The sequence below is a fragment of the Dromiciops gliroides genome, chromosome 1 (genome assembly GCF_019393635.1).
Source record: "Dromiciops gliroides isolate mDroGli1 chromosome 1, mDroGli1.pri, whole genome shotgun sequence".
NCBI classification, from domain to species: Eukaryota; Metazoa; Chordata; class Mammalia; order Microbiotheria; family Microbiotheriidae; genus Dromiciops; species Dromiciops gliroides.
Genome location: NC_057861.1, coordinates 217,283,966 through 217,296,482, shown reverse-complemented (window position 1 = coordinate 217,296,482; position 12,517 = coordinate 217,283,966). Strand labels below are relative to the sequence as shown.

The 12,517-nt window shown below is 35.7% G+C and overlaps 1 pseudogene; it reads left to right on the top strand.

The window, feature by feature from the left end:
* The first annotated feature begins 9,069 nt into the window (after positions 1 to 9,069).
* LOC122747393 lies at positions 9,070 to 11,424 on the top strand (annotated as a pseudogene).
* The last annotated feature ends 1,093 nt before the right edge of the window (positions 11,425 to 12,517 follow it).

Below are 12,517 nucleotides of genomic sequence, written 5' to 3'. Positions count from 1 at the left end.
ATGAGTATAAATCAACCATTTGCATTTACTCTTAACTTAAATCAAAGTCTATAACAGAATGAGGGGGATCCTCAAAATAACAAAAAAAACTTTGAAAGGTTTTTTGTTTTGTTTTGTTTTGTTTTTTGAAAACTGCCATTTGGAAGCCTAGAGATTTGATAAAATATGCATATTGTGTGTATATGTGTGTGTGTGTGTGTGTGTGTGTGTGTGCGCGCGTGCGCGTGCGTGAGTGCGCATATATATCACCTTTTCTTCCCTTACTCAATTTAGTAAAACCTGGTAGATGGTAGGGCTTAATTTGACACAAAAGCAAAGTTGTTTCATTTGGCTCCTTTTGATGCACACTCTCCTCTCTCTCTCTCTCTCTAATCTAAAACTATCCTTCATGCATTCAGCAGTTTACTTGAACTGGATTTCTTGCAATTCCCAAAACCCAATAGTTCATTTTCTATCTTGATGCTTTTGCATAGTCTCCCTGCCTAGAATGCATTCCCTCTTCACTTTTGCCTCTTAGAAATCCTAGTTTGCTTAAAAACTCAGCTCAAATGCCATTTCCTTTTATTTTTTTTCAGTCATTTAGCTATGTCCAACCCTTTGTGACCCTGTGGACCATAGTGAGCCAATGTTGTCTGTGGGTTTTCTTGGCAAAAATACTAGAGAGACAGCTAGGTGGCGCAGTGGATAGAGCACCGGCCCTGGAGTCAGGAATACCTGGGTTCAAATCCGGCCTCAGACACTGACTAGCTGTGTGACCCTGGGCAAGTCACTTAACCCCAATTGCCTCACCAAAAAAAAAAAAATACTAGAATGTTTTTCCATTTCATTCTATAATAGAGCAAGACAGAATGTTTAAGTGACTTATCCCAGGGTCATACAGTTAGTAATTGTCTCAGGCCAGATTATAACTCAGGTCTTTTTTACTTCAAGCCCAGTTATCTGTCCACTGAGTCACCTAGTTGCCTCTTTCTACATGAGACTTTTTGTAATCCCTATGGGTACTCTTGCTTCACCAATTCACTGAAATTAATTTTTTTAGTGTAAATGTTGGCATATATATTTATATGTGTAAGCAAACATGTGCATGTATGTGTGCATGTTCACATTCAGATACTGTTTCTCCCTATAGGATAGAAGATCCTAGAAGGCAGGGACTATTTATTGCTGCCTTTGTAGCTCTAGCACCTCACTTATAGTAGTCACTTTAAAAAATGCTTGCTGATTGATTCTCTTTTGATTATTCCTTTTCTTCAAGTACTGGCTTTGGAGAAACTTCTCAGCACAAACAGAAGAACTAGGCTGCTTCTTTAAGAAGAAAGAGGGAAGGAAATTCTTGGATATTTTCCACTCTCCAAGGTATAGCCAGGTCTATTTATCCTTGTTTCTATTACTTTATTAACCCTTCATTTGAAGAAAGGTATTGTTTTCAGGGTCTCTTCCCTTGGTGCTCTTTACTGCTACTGGTCCTGGCAATAAAAAAGAATATAACAATTTTTTCATGGAGCCACAGGATGTTGACTAGAAGGGACTTTATAGGTCATCTGATTAAACTCTCTTATTTTACAGATTAGGAAAATGAGGACCAGAGAAAAGTTGCTTGCTCAGAATCACCCAGATTATTTGAACCCCCAGTCTAGCACTTTTTCTTCCATACTAACGAATGATCCCTTATCACAGTTGTATTTATTTTTTTAAAAGATCCTTTGGAATTAATGAAATTTTGATACTTCTTCCTGCCACAATACGTAATATTTCAAGACCAAAGGAAAATATCTACTGGTTTATCATAGAACAGATCACTACTAAGTTCTATCAAACAACTCTACAATTATACCCAGTTTGATGATGCCTCACATCTTTGTATGTGTTTATTGCTTCCATATTCCATATACATCTTCTCACTGGATAATCAAAACAACCCAAGAAAAGTACTCTTTACATGTGAGGAATCTTGTGCAGAGATTGGTTAAGTGATTTGACCAAATATGATTTGAACCCAGGTTTTTCTTACTGGGCCAGTGCTCTTTTAAGTCTCCCTTCATGCTTCTCCATTGTACTCATTTCTACCTTGATCATCATTACATGAAAATAGGACTGTGTATTCATCTAATGAATAAGGTTATATGGTACTAGATAAATAAATACATATCATTGTGACCATTAATGATGAAGTATGTTAGACATTTTCCTGCCAGCCATGCTTCTTACTTTTCTATCCATTTTAAAGTAGATTTTTTGATGCCAGAATTTGCTGTTAACATACATCTATGTCATTGTTTTTTGCATTCCCCCAAATTGGGAGACTTCATTGGTTTTTTTTATTATTTTTTGATCCCTCTCCCAAGTATTGGTTTTATTAAAAATGTTTCCCAACCATCTTTAAAAATCATCCACTTCTTAAAACAGGAACTGTTTCCTTTTTAAAATAGTATTCAGTTTACCGAACTATAGAAAACTAGAATTGAATAGTGCTTGCTGTACACTGGAAATCCTTTAGTCCTGTCATCTCATTTTTAAGATTTTAAAACTGAGCCCCAAAATGTGGAATTACCTTCTCCAAAGTTTAAAAACTGAGGTAATGGAACAAATGGGACCGGAGACTTTCCCGGGTGACTGTTCAATGCTCTTTTACTTAAAACACAATGAATTTCATATAGCACAAAAGAACAAGAAATCTTATTGTTCCTCCCAGGGGCAAATTCTGCAAAAATCAAATTGAGGGCTCTTATTCCAGAGTAGCATTGCTGTAGAGAGCTATAACATCTTAAGGGGTGACATATTTTGAATGGGTTCCAATGTCATAGTAATTCAAGGAATTGCTTTCAAAAGCCTATGAGTGAGTAGTTCCTCTTAATCATTTTTATAAGAGCTCATAGGAAGCAAAATGCTCTAAGATTCAGTTTGTCTTCTATGCCTTCTCATCTCTCTCAGTTAAATTCAGTGAACATTTATTAAGTGGCTGTTATGACAGGAAGCATGGCTGATTGAATAGAGAGCTGGCCTTGGACTCGGGAAGACTTGGTTTCCTGTCTTACTTCAGACACGTACTACTCATGTAAAAATGGGCAAATCACTTAAACTCATTACTTTAGGCAACTCTTAGGCTGTAAGTGTTGGATGAGTCACCACTTTGCTTCAGCAGAGGGTGTTTCCATATTTGTAGTTCTTTATATCAATTAAATCAAAGTTTAACAACCAAAAATGTGTATAGTTCTCTATTTTTTTCTGTTTCCTATGCCCATTTATTAGCATCTGCGAGCCTCATTCTTTACTAATAGAGTGACCACTGAAGTGGGCCTCCAGTAAGCATTTCATAGTCCCGCCAAATTTCATTCTGTTGCCTTGCCACTATCCTATTCTTTTAGTGTTTTAATAGATGACTCTATTTTTAATCTCTAATTTAGAAAATCATGCTCATTTGAAACATGGAAGTATTATCATAGTTTTACATAAGCTTCTTTCTTCTTTCCAAGTACTGTAATGACAAGTCATATAGATGAAAGCCTATCAAAGCTGCATTCTCAAATAAAAGATAAACCCATCAGTGTGTGTGTGGGGGTGTCTCCTTTTAATGTGGATAAAGAAGACAATCTTCATTGCCTCTAAGCTCTCATAGGAAGACACAGATGACTTGCTGTCCCAGGGGCCAAAATTATGAACAATTGTGCCTAGGAACCAGACCTAAATGGACAGATTCTATGGGAACAGCACTGATACACATGAGTGAGGAGAAGGGGACATTAAAAGAACTATTGTCCAAAATATTTACAGCATAACTCTTTTAGCAAAGTGGAAACAAAGTAAAAGCCCAACAAGTGGGAAATAAGTAAACATATTGTAGTATAAAAATATAATCAAATATTATTGTCTATGAAGGAGTAAGGAATGCAATGAATACAAAGAATCATGGAAATACTTTTATGAAGTGGGGCAAAATTAAAAAAAAGAATTAAATACCCCCATTATACACAATAAAAACAATAGGACAAATTGAAAGAGCAGCCATCATGGAATGCTATTATAGGGACAAAAGTTATAATGACCAGGCTTTGCTCCAAAGAAGAGATATAAAAAGAAATCACTGTTTCTTTGTAAAGGGGATAGGAGAAATGAGTAGTGTGGAATATTTCTTATATCATCAGACTTTTTTTGATATGATGTTTGGTTTTTCTGACTTCCCTCCCTCCTTCTAAATTATTTATCCTGCTGTCCCTCCCTTACTTCCCACTTTCCTCTTTACCCCCCTTTTTCCTTCTTTCCTCCCTTCCTTCCTTCTTTCCTTCCTTCCTTCCTTCCTCCTTCCCTCTATCTATTCCTTTCTCCCTCCCTTCCTTCTTCCTTCCCTTTCTACTTCCTTCTTTCCTTGCTTCTTTATTTCTTTCCTTCCTTCCTTTCCCTCTCTCTTCCATTCCTCTTTTTCTTTCTTTCTCCAACCCTTTTTCCCTTCCCCTTAAACATTGAAACTAGTATTCAGAAATTATGAACAATTGGTATATTAATATTATCACCCATTTCCAATTGGGTGTAGACACTAAAGAAAATTGACAGCATGGAATTTGTTGAATGTATGTGCTGAGGATAGAGGTACTGTGACTATCTGAAATCAGTGACTAACTAGGGAAAGGAAAATATATAAAATGAATGTTCTTATAGCTATAGATGGCACACTATTTATCAAACATCTGTTATGTGCAAAGAACTGTGGTAGATCCTGAGAGAGATACTATTGTTAATATTAATAATATAGGTATCATTCATACAGTCCTTTCAGATTTGCAAAGTCTTTTACAAATGTTAACTCATTTGATCCACCTAATAATCCCGTGCCATAGGTACCATTATTATTCCTATTTTACATGAAGAACGTAATGAGGAATTAGGAATTCCAATGAGGAAACAATAGCTGGTGGAGTCTAAATATCTTGCCCAGGATCACAAAGCTAGTTTCTGAAGCAGACTTCCAACTCAGGTCTCCCTGATGCCAAGTACTTCATTCCAACATCTGCTCCATCAGATCAATTAATCACATATTCATTAATTATTTGGTATAACTAGTCAGAGAAAATTGGAAGATAAAAGCAAAACAGTTCATGTCTATGACATCATAAATTCTAACGGGGAAGACATGCCCATTTATAAGGTAGGGATAGGGGCTAGATTTTCGATGTCATTATTTTAGGGAACAATTAGGTGAGTACACTCCCTCTACCAATGCAGATCAATATTTTCTCTGCAACTTACAGTCTTGGAGAACTGCCTGAAGCCCTAAGAGACTAAGTAATTTGTTCAGGATAACAGCTAGTCAGAAGTAAGACCAGGTCTTCTTTTCGATGTACTATGTAACAGTGCCTCTCTGTGTGTTTACCTAGGTTTAATATATCTAAAATATAATAATACAGAACTTACAAGGTAACCTGAGGAAAGCTCCTTAGAAGTTGAGGGAACCAATAAAAGTCTCATGCAGAAAGTGGTACATGATATGGGTTGAGGAAAAGATGGAGAAGGAAAACATTTTAGGCTTAGTAAACAGTTCTTGAATAGAAATGGAAGTGGAAGATAGACTATTGTTTGTGAGAAAAAAAGAAGCAAGGTAGAACAGTCCCTGATGTTGGGGGATTTACAAAGTAGTAGGGTAGATACAAGAGGCATGCATTCAGGAGTGGTTCTCATAGGCAGTAGGGGGAAGAAATTGAATGAGTGTCACAGAATATTATCCCAAGTGTCACTTTGGGTAGCAAAAGTGGGATTTGTCCATTCCAATATGAGCATTTTATTTCAGTTACTTTTACTCAGTATTATGCTATAAATAATTTGAATAAAGGGAATTTTGTGGCTCTAAAGTGTTAACATACAGAGAACAAACTCTTCCTTTGGAATGACACATTTTAGGGACATTGATCATAAGTACTGTTAATGGAAGTATTATCTAAATCTCATTCATGTAATGAAAATTTCTTCAGCTCTTAAACGAGTCAGCCCTCTGTCATTTTGATATAGAGGCTAGACAACAACATGGATTACCTTGTCCATCAAAGTGTGCTAGAAAAGATTCATAGTCACTTCTAGGATAATAATGACACTGAAAGATGGCACAAACATCATCTGGAATTTGGGAAATTAAGAGAAATACTATCCATAATATTAAACAACAGAATGGGAGATTTAATGCTATATTTATGGCTAGTTATATTTTGTTTAAAAAAGAAGGATCTGTATGGTTATAATGAAAATTGCATGATTCATTGTGATTTTTGAACCAAAGATAAGCTTATCTCTTTAGTTTTCCTTTAATTTAGTATTCATTTTTAGCATCAAGAATTATTATTCTGTGGATATCAGCATGATTTTATAAAGGCTTATATACATACATATTTGTATCTATAAATGAATATATTTATACATACACATAAGCATATGCATGCATTAATTTATGCATATATGTTGATCCCTCATTTAAAAGGATTTGATCTTCAGGATATTTTTATTTAAATCTTGTCATTATTTATAAACTGAATAGTTTGGAAGAATAAGGGTGCATAGTGTTATTTTTTAAATCATCTTTTTCTTTTCTCTCCTTTATTTTTAAAATGTCAGAGGACCTTTGGAATAGAGACATTGTGCTGACTTTACTTACCCATTCTCCAGCCTGAATAGTGCTAGAAATATCTAGGGACCATTTTTATCTGTTTTGGGAGGGTAATAAGTTCTCTATCATTTGAGTCCTTCAACAGGTTGTATAGATGAACATTTTCTGGCAAGTTATAGAGAGTATTCTTCCTTGGAATAGGGATTGTATTAGATGACTTCTTAAATCACTCAACTCTGCAATCTCATTTTAAGTAGCCATTCCTCTCCCTTACCACTGAAGTATTTTTGCTTTAAAGATCCTTGCATTATGCATTTGGATATAGAAGGGAAATTCAAGTTTATCTAATGCAGTCCCTTATTTTACAGATAAGGAAACTGAGGCTAATAGAGGTTAAATCATTTAATGAATCATTTGTAAAGCACACAGGTCATTGGAGGGAATTCACTTATATTTGTGATCATGTTATTATGAACAAGTAAAATTCACATATATCTCTGTTGATCTCATTAGCTATTGCTTTCAAAGTCTTTCTCCCTTTAAACTCTTTCTAAATTCCTTTGAATTTTCTCTTTTTCCTTCATATGTATGGGAGTAATAAGATGACTCCCAAATGAAAGGAGGAAAAAAGGAAAGGGGTCAGAAAATTCCAAAGGGGGCATAATCATGCCATGAGCAGTAGGAATCTCACTGTATTTCATTTTGAATATTCCATCCTTTGAAGAAAATGGATCAAAGCAAGGGAAAAGCACATGTTCCAGTTTGTAGGTCATCTTTCTTGTTAATGCCTCAAGCATTTTTGCACAATCACCTTAAAAGTCATTATTGGGCAATTGTAGATGCTACTTCTTAATTTTGCCAATATCGTACACTTCAGGGAAAGACTTCCTCAAAGACAACTTGTTTGGCTTGAATTACTGGGTGTCACAGTGGCCAGATGGAAAGCTCAATTTACATTTAATTTTATTTTCACTGATTTATCAGCTATTCCATTGACAAAGAGAGGTGTGACTTCATGGAGTGAGAAAATGCTATTTTCTGCTCATAGTTGAATTAAAAAAAATCAGAACCCCAGCGTGTTCAAAGTTAGTGCTTGACAAAGCTTTCTAATCATGGTTGAGCACCTCCCATCACCCCTACTCAAAGTTTTAGCTGTTCATGGAACATTGCATTCTGCCCTCTAAATAAATGTGATGGTCTGAATTAAACTAACATACTTTGCTTTCTCTAGGGATTGTAATGAACTCTAAACAGGGAGCATTTTCAAACATACTTAAACTGTGACCATGATATTTCAGCTTGTGTAACAGCTTTATGTCCATCCCATGCCAAGCTCATGTCAAATAGTGGGAAGTAGGGGGAGGGGTAATTGAAAATATCTTGTGGCAATTGAACAAAGAATTAAATCTTTATTAAACATCTACTGTACACGACACATTCAGAATACAAATATGAAAGAGACAACATCCTTATCTTCAAAGAGCTTACAGTCTATGCAAAAGCTAACTAAGAAGTGAATATATTAACTGGAACCTCTTGCTATGTGCAAGGCACTGTGCTAGGCACTTTGGATACAAAGGCAAATATGAAAGTCTTTTTGTTTTTTGAGGATCTGATATTTTATCTAGGGAGACAACATGTACATAATAAGTATATATAAAATAAATAAAAGAGAATTTGGGAAAGTGGTAGTTGAAGGATCAGGGCAGGCTTCATGCAGAAAGGAATATTTGATTTAGCTTAGTTTTAACAGTAAAAAAAAAATATATGACAGAGCCAAAAGAGAAATACAGACATTATATAATAAGAAAATTTGAGGAAGGATAAGTGTTAGATCACTTTAAGTTGAAATAGTGTGGGGAAATTTGACTGAAATGGCATCTGAGTTGATTTTTGAAGAAAGTAAAGAGTTTTAATGGGCAGAGATGTATTGACAACTTTTTAAAAATGAATTAAAGAAGCTTTTTTATGAAAGCCAGAAAATGGGGGAGAAAAAAGCAATATTGGGAACTAGTAGACATTCCAGTTTGGCTAGGAAATAGTGTTCATAGTGAAAAGTGATACAAAATATAGCACTAGAAAGATAAGTTGGAACCAGGCAACAAAGAGCCTTAAATGTCAGGCAAAGACCCTTAAAAATGTTCAATGCCTGTTGGGATCTACATGACCTTTTTGAGCAATAGAGTAAAATGACTGGACCTACTCATTAGGTAGCTCTGTGAAAATGTGGAAGTAGAGAAATTGGGGTGTGGGTGAGATCATTTGGGGGGTGATTACAATAGTCCAGACAATGGGTGATAAGAATTTGAATTATTAGGAGGTAGAAGAGGGGCAGGTGCCATTGTGTCTGGTGTAAGCCCTTTTTCTGCAGAAGGAGGAAGGGTAACAGGGAAGCCCAGTACTATGAGGAAGCAATGGGGACTTACTCAACATAGAGTCTGTTGGGGAGCAGAGGGTTATGTGCATCAGAGATAACCTTAAGAATGGAATCTAAACCTTCAAGGATCCTTAGAAGGATAAATATTGTGCCTCCAGTTCTTCCTGATGAAATGGCGTGAGTGATGCTTATCACCCAAGAGAATCTCCATTCAGATAGAATTCTGAGCATCAGGTCTAATTCTGACTTCTTTTTTTCAACACCTGAAATATTGAAATAGCTGTAATAGAGAACACCTCAGCATATTCCTTTTATTTAGAGATGAGATGCTTTGTTGCATAACTGGCATGATGCTACTTTATTTGGGACTTACCTCAAGGAATCTAATCTGTTGCATACTTCTGATAGAGACTGGGGACTTGGAGAAAGAGAAACCCATGAAACTCCATGGCAATTTACCAGTTCCTCTCCAAATCACTTATCAAGAACATTTAAGCATCCATGGTCTGAAAGGATTTGGGAAGTAGAAGCAAACTGCAACCTCATCATCACTGACTTTACCTTTTCAGTCTTCATGGTATGGTGAATTTGAGAGAACTCAGGGAGCATACCCAATATTGCAAAACCAGCAATGAGAACATGATTCAAAGAGGACTAAATTTTCCTATACAAGTTGTAATCTACCTCAGCTGGGAGAAATAATGGCAGTGGTTTGAATTCAATATCAGATTCTTTTTGGAGACATAGTCAAATTCTCAGATCGTTTCCAATGGCACTTGAATCCCTAGGGACTGAATAAGAGAGAAGGGACCTGGAAAGGAGAACAGATCCCTCTATTAGTCTTATGGATTATAGTCACAGGAGTGGTGATTTTACATCTTCATCATATCTTCAAGATAGAGTTATTTCTTCACATTCTCAAGGAGCAAGACCAAAATATTATTGACTGAAAACTTTGAGATTAAATACATCATCCATGAACCAACCGTCAAAGGCCTTCTGAACATCAGTTCTCTTTTTATTCTAGAGAACCAAGCAGAAATTCTTCCCAATTAAACACTTCTCCAAGAGAAATGGAATCTCTCGAAAGGAGTATACGGCAAGGTTTTTCCTACATCCCAAATAGAGATGAAGCTTCTTCCATTAGCAATTCTGAAAGAATTAGTTCATCTCAAAGATCATTGACTAAGCCTTCTAAAGACACTGAAGGAAGGCAGACAACAAGGTAGTTTTTGTCTTGTCTAGCTTCTAGTATGCCATCTACCTTTTTTTCATGAAGATCTAGTCAGGATTCCTTGAATACAAAATCATTAGATTCTGAAAATTCCTACATTGACCCAACAGTTCTGATTTCCACAGTCTAGTGGTAGTGCAGCTTCATCTTCTGAAATTCCTAAAAATAGAACACCCGAATCTTCTCAGGGATTTATATTTCTTAGGAGAAGCTGGGGTTTATCATCTGTTTGCCAAAATCCTAGCAATGAGATTGGTTCAGAAAACTTTAGCCAAAATTCTGAAAGTAGAAATACTGGTTTCTGCTTGGCCTCCTCTTTAAGAAATAGATGCACACCTTTGTTTCCAAGGAGATGTAGAGAAGGAAGAGATGACTGTACACAAATACACACTACTGATGTGCCATCTAGATCTCAACATTTTTTGAGAAGAGAGTCTAATGAAGAGGTTGACCTTGAAACCCCAAACGAATCCTTTGGGAATGATGCCAACAGACCACAAACCCCTACAGTATTCAGCAGTGCTACTGCTTCTACACCAGATTTGTCTCACAGTGGAAGAAATACAGGAATTTCTGGAATTCCTCCTGGTTCCTTATTCTCATCTGCTTTGCTCTGGGAAGCAGTTTATCTGACAATGTCATGATCCCTATAGATATTATTCCATCAGGTTGTAATTTATCTTATGGATAGAATGATAAGACTAAAACTCTATCTTCAAGAGACCTATAAAGGCTACAAAAATAAAAGAGAATCTCCTCTTAGAGGACTCTGATGAAGAGGAAGGTGATTTGTGTAGAATTTGCCAGATGGCAGCTTCATCATCCTCCAACCTTCTAATAGAGCCATGCAAATGCATTGGAAGTTTGCAATATGTTTATCAGGAACGTATGAAGAAGTAGGCCAAAATTAATTCTGGTTCATCATGGGAAGCTATAACCACCTGTGAGCTATGTAAAGAAAACTTACAGCTTAACCTAGAGGATTTTGGTATTCATCAACTCCATAGGGCTCATGCAAATGAACAAGCAGAGTATGACTTTATTGGCTTGGGTCTGTACTTGGTTGTCTTGCTGAATTTATGTGAACAAAGCTTTTCTTATATGCTCGGAATTGCAAGTGAAGCTAGCACAAGTGTCCAACTTCTGAGGATGAATCTGAAGAAGATAGAGATGACAACAGAGCATTTGATGACAACAGAGCATTTGGCATGGCCTAACATCACGTGAGCTGCAAACAACTGCTATAAAATAACTATTAATTGGGAGGTGCTTTTAAAAACGCATTGAATATTACTACTTTTATTTCAAATGTTGCTGCCTTCAAACTACACTTGATTTGCCCTGAAACATGGCCAGTGAAAATGATATGTTCACAAACTGTCAAGTTCCATGTTGATTTTCCCTTGAGGTGAGTAAGAAAATATTAACTTTTTTTTCAAGTATTTAATTCCCATCCCCTCATTTTGTGTTTTATTACTGCAGTCAGATTATACTTATGGAAGATTACTCCATTTCAACTTTATCCCTCATTAGTAGAGATTGGATACTTTTGAAGATGGTATGGAGGGGTGGGCTGGAAACAGTACAGGATGATATTTTTTTGTTTAAACTTCCTTAAGGTTCAATCTCGTTTTGATCATCTATTCCAGTGTTTTTTTAAAAAAGGAAGAAAGTGGAACTTTCTGAAAAGTTATAGTATTAAAACAAATTTAAACTGTTAATTCACTTAAATAGCAACAAAGATTACAAGGACTTAAATGTTTAAATTATGGAATTATTATATATTTGATTTGAAAATCCAACAGTATTTCATATATGTGGTATGTAAGCATTCCATTCAGGAATATACAACTCTAAATTTTTATTTCAGAATTCTTTACAGAAACACAACATACCAAAATTATTGCAATCCTAATTAAGCTATTAAAGTTTTTTTTAGATCCCACATTCACAATTAAAACACTGGTTATCAATGTGTTGTTTAGTCTTGTCATTTCTCTACAAATAAACATGATTTGTATATAAAATAATTTGAATTATGATCATGACAACATGAGTTAAGAGGATGGATAGAATGCAAAGATACTGTGAATGTTCGAGCAACAGGATCTACACCTGACTGCATTCTGTGGTTGAAGGAGAAGGAATAATTGATACCTCTGAGATTTCATACTTTGACTATGTGGATCAGTTCTCAAATGACAAGGTCTTGAGAACCTTGACTATTACCCTTTATTGTATGAATGCTTTCCTATAATGTGTCATGCATAGTTGAAAACAATGTTACTGATGTAGATTAACCATTCAAAGTAACATGGTA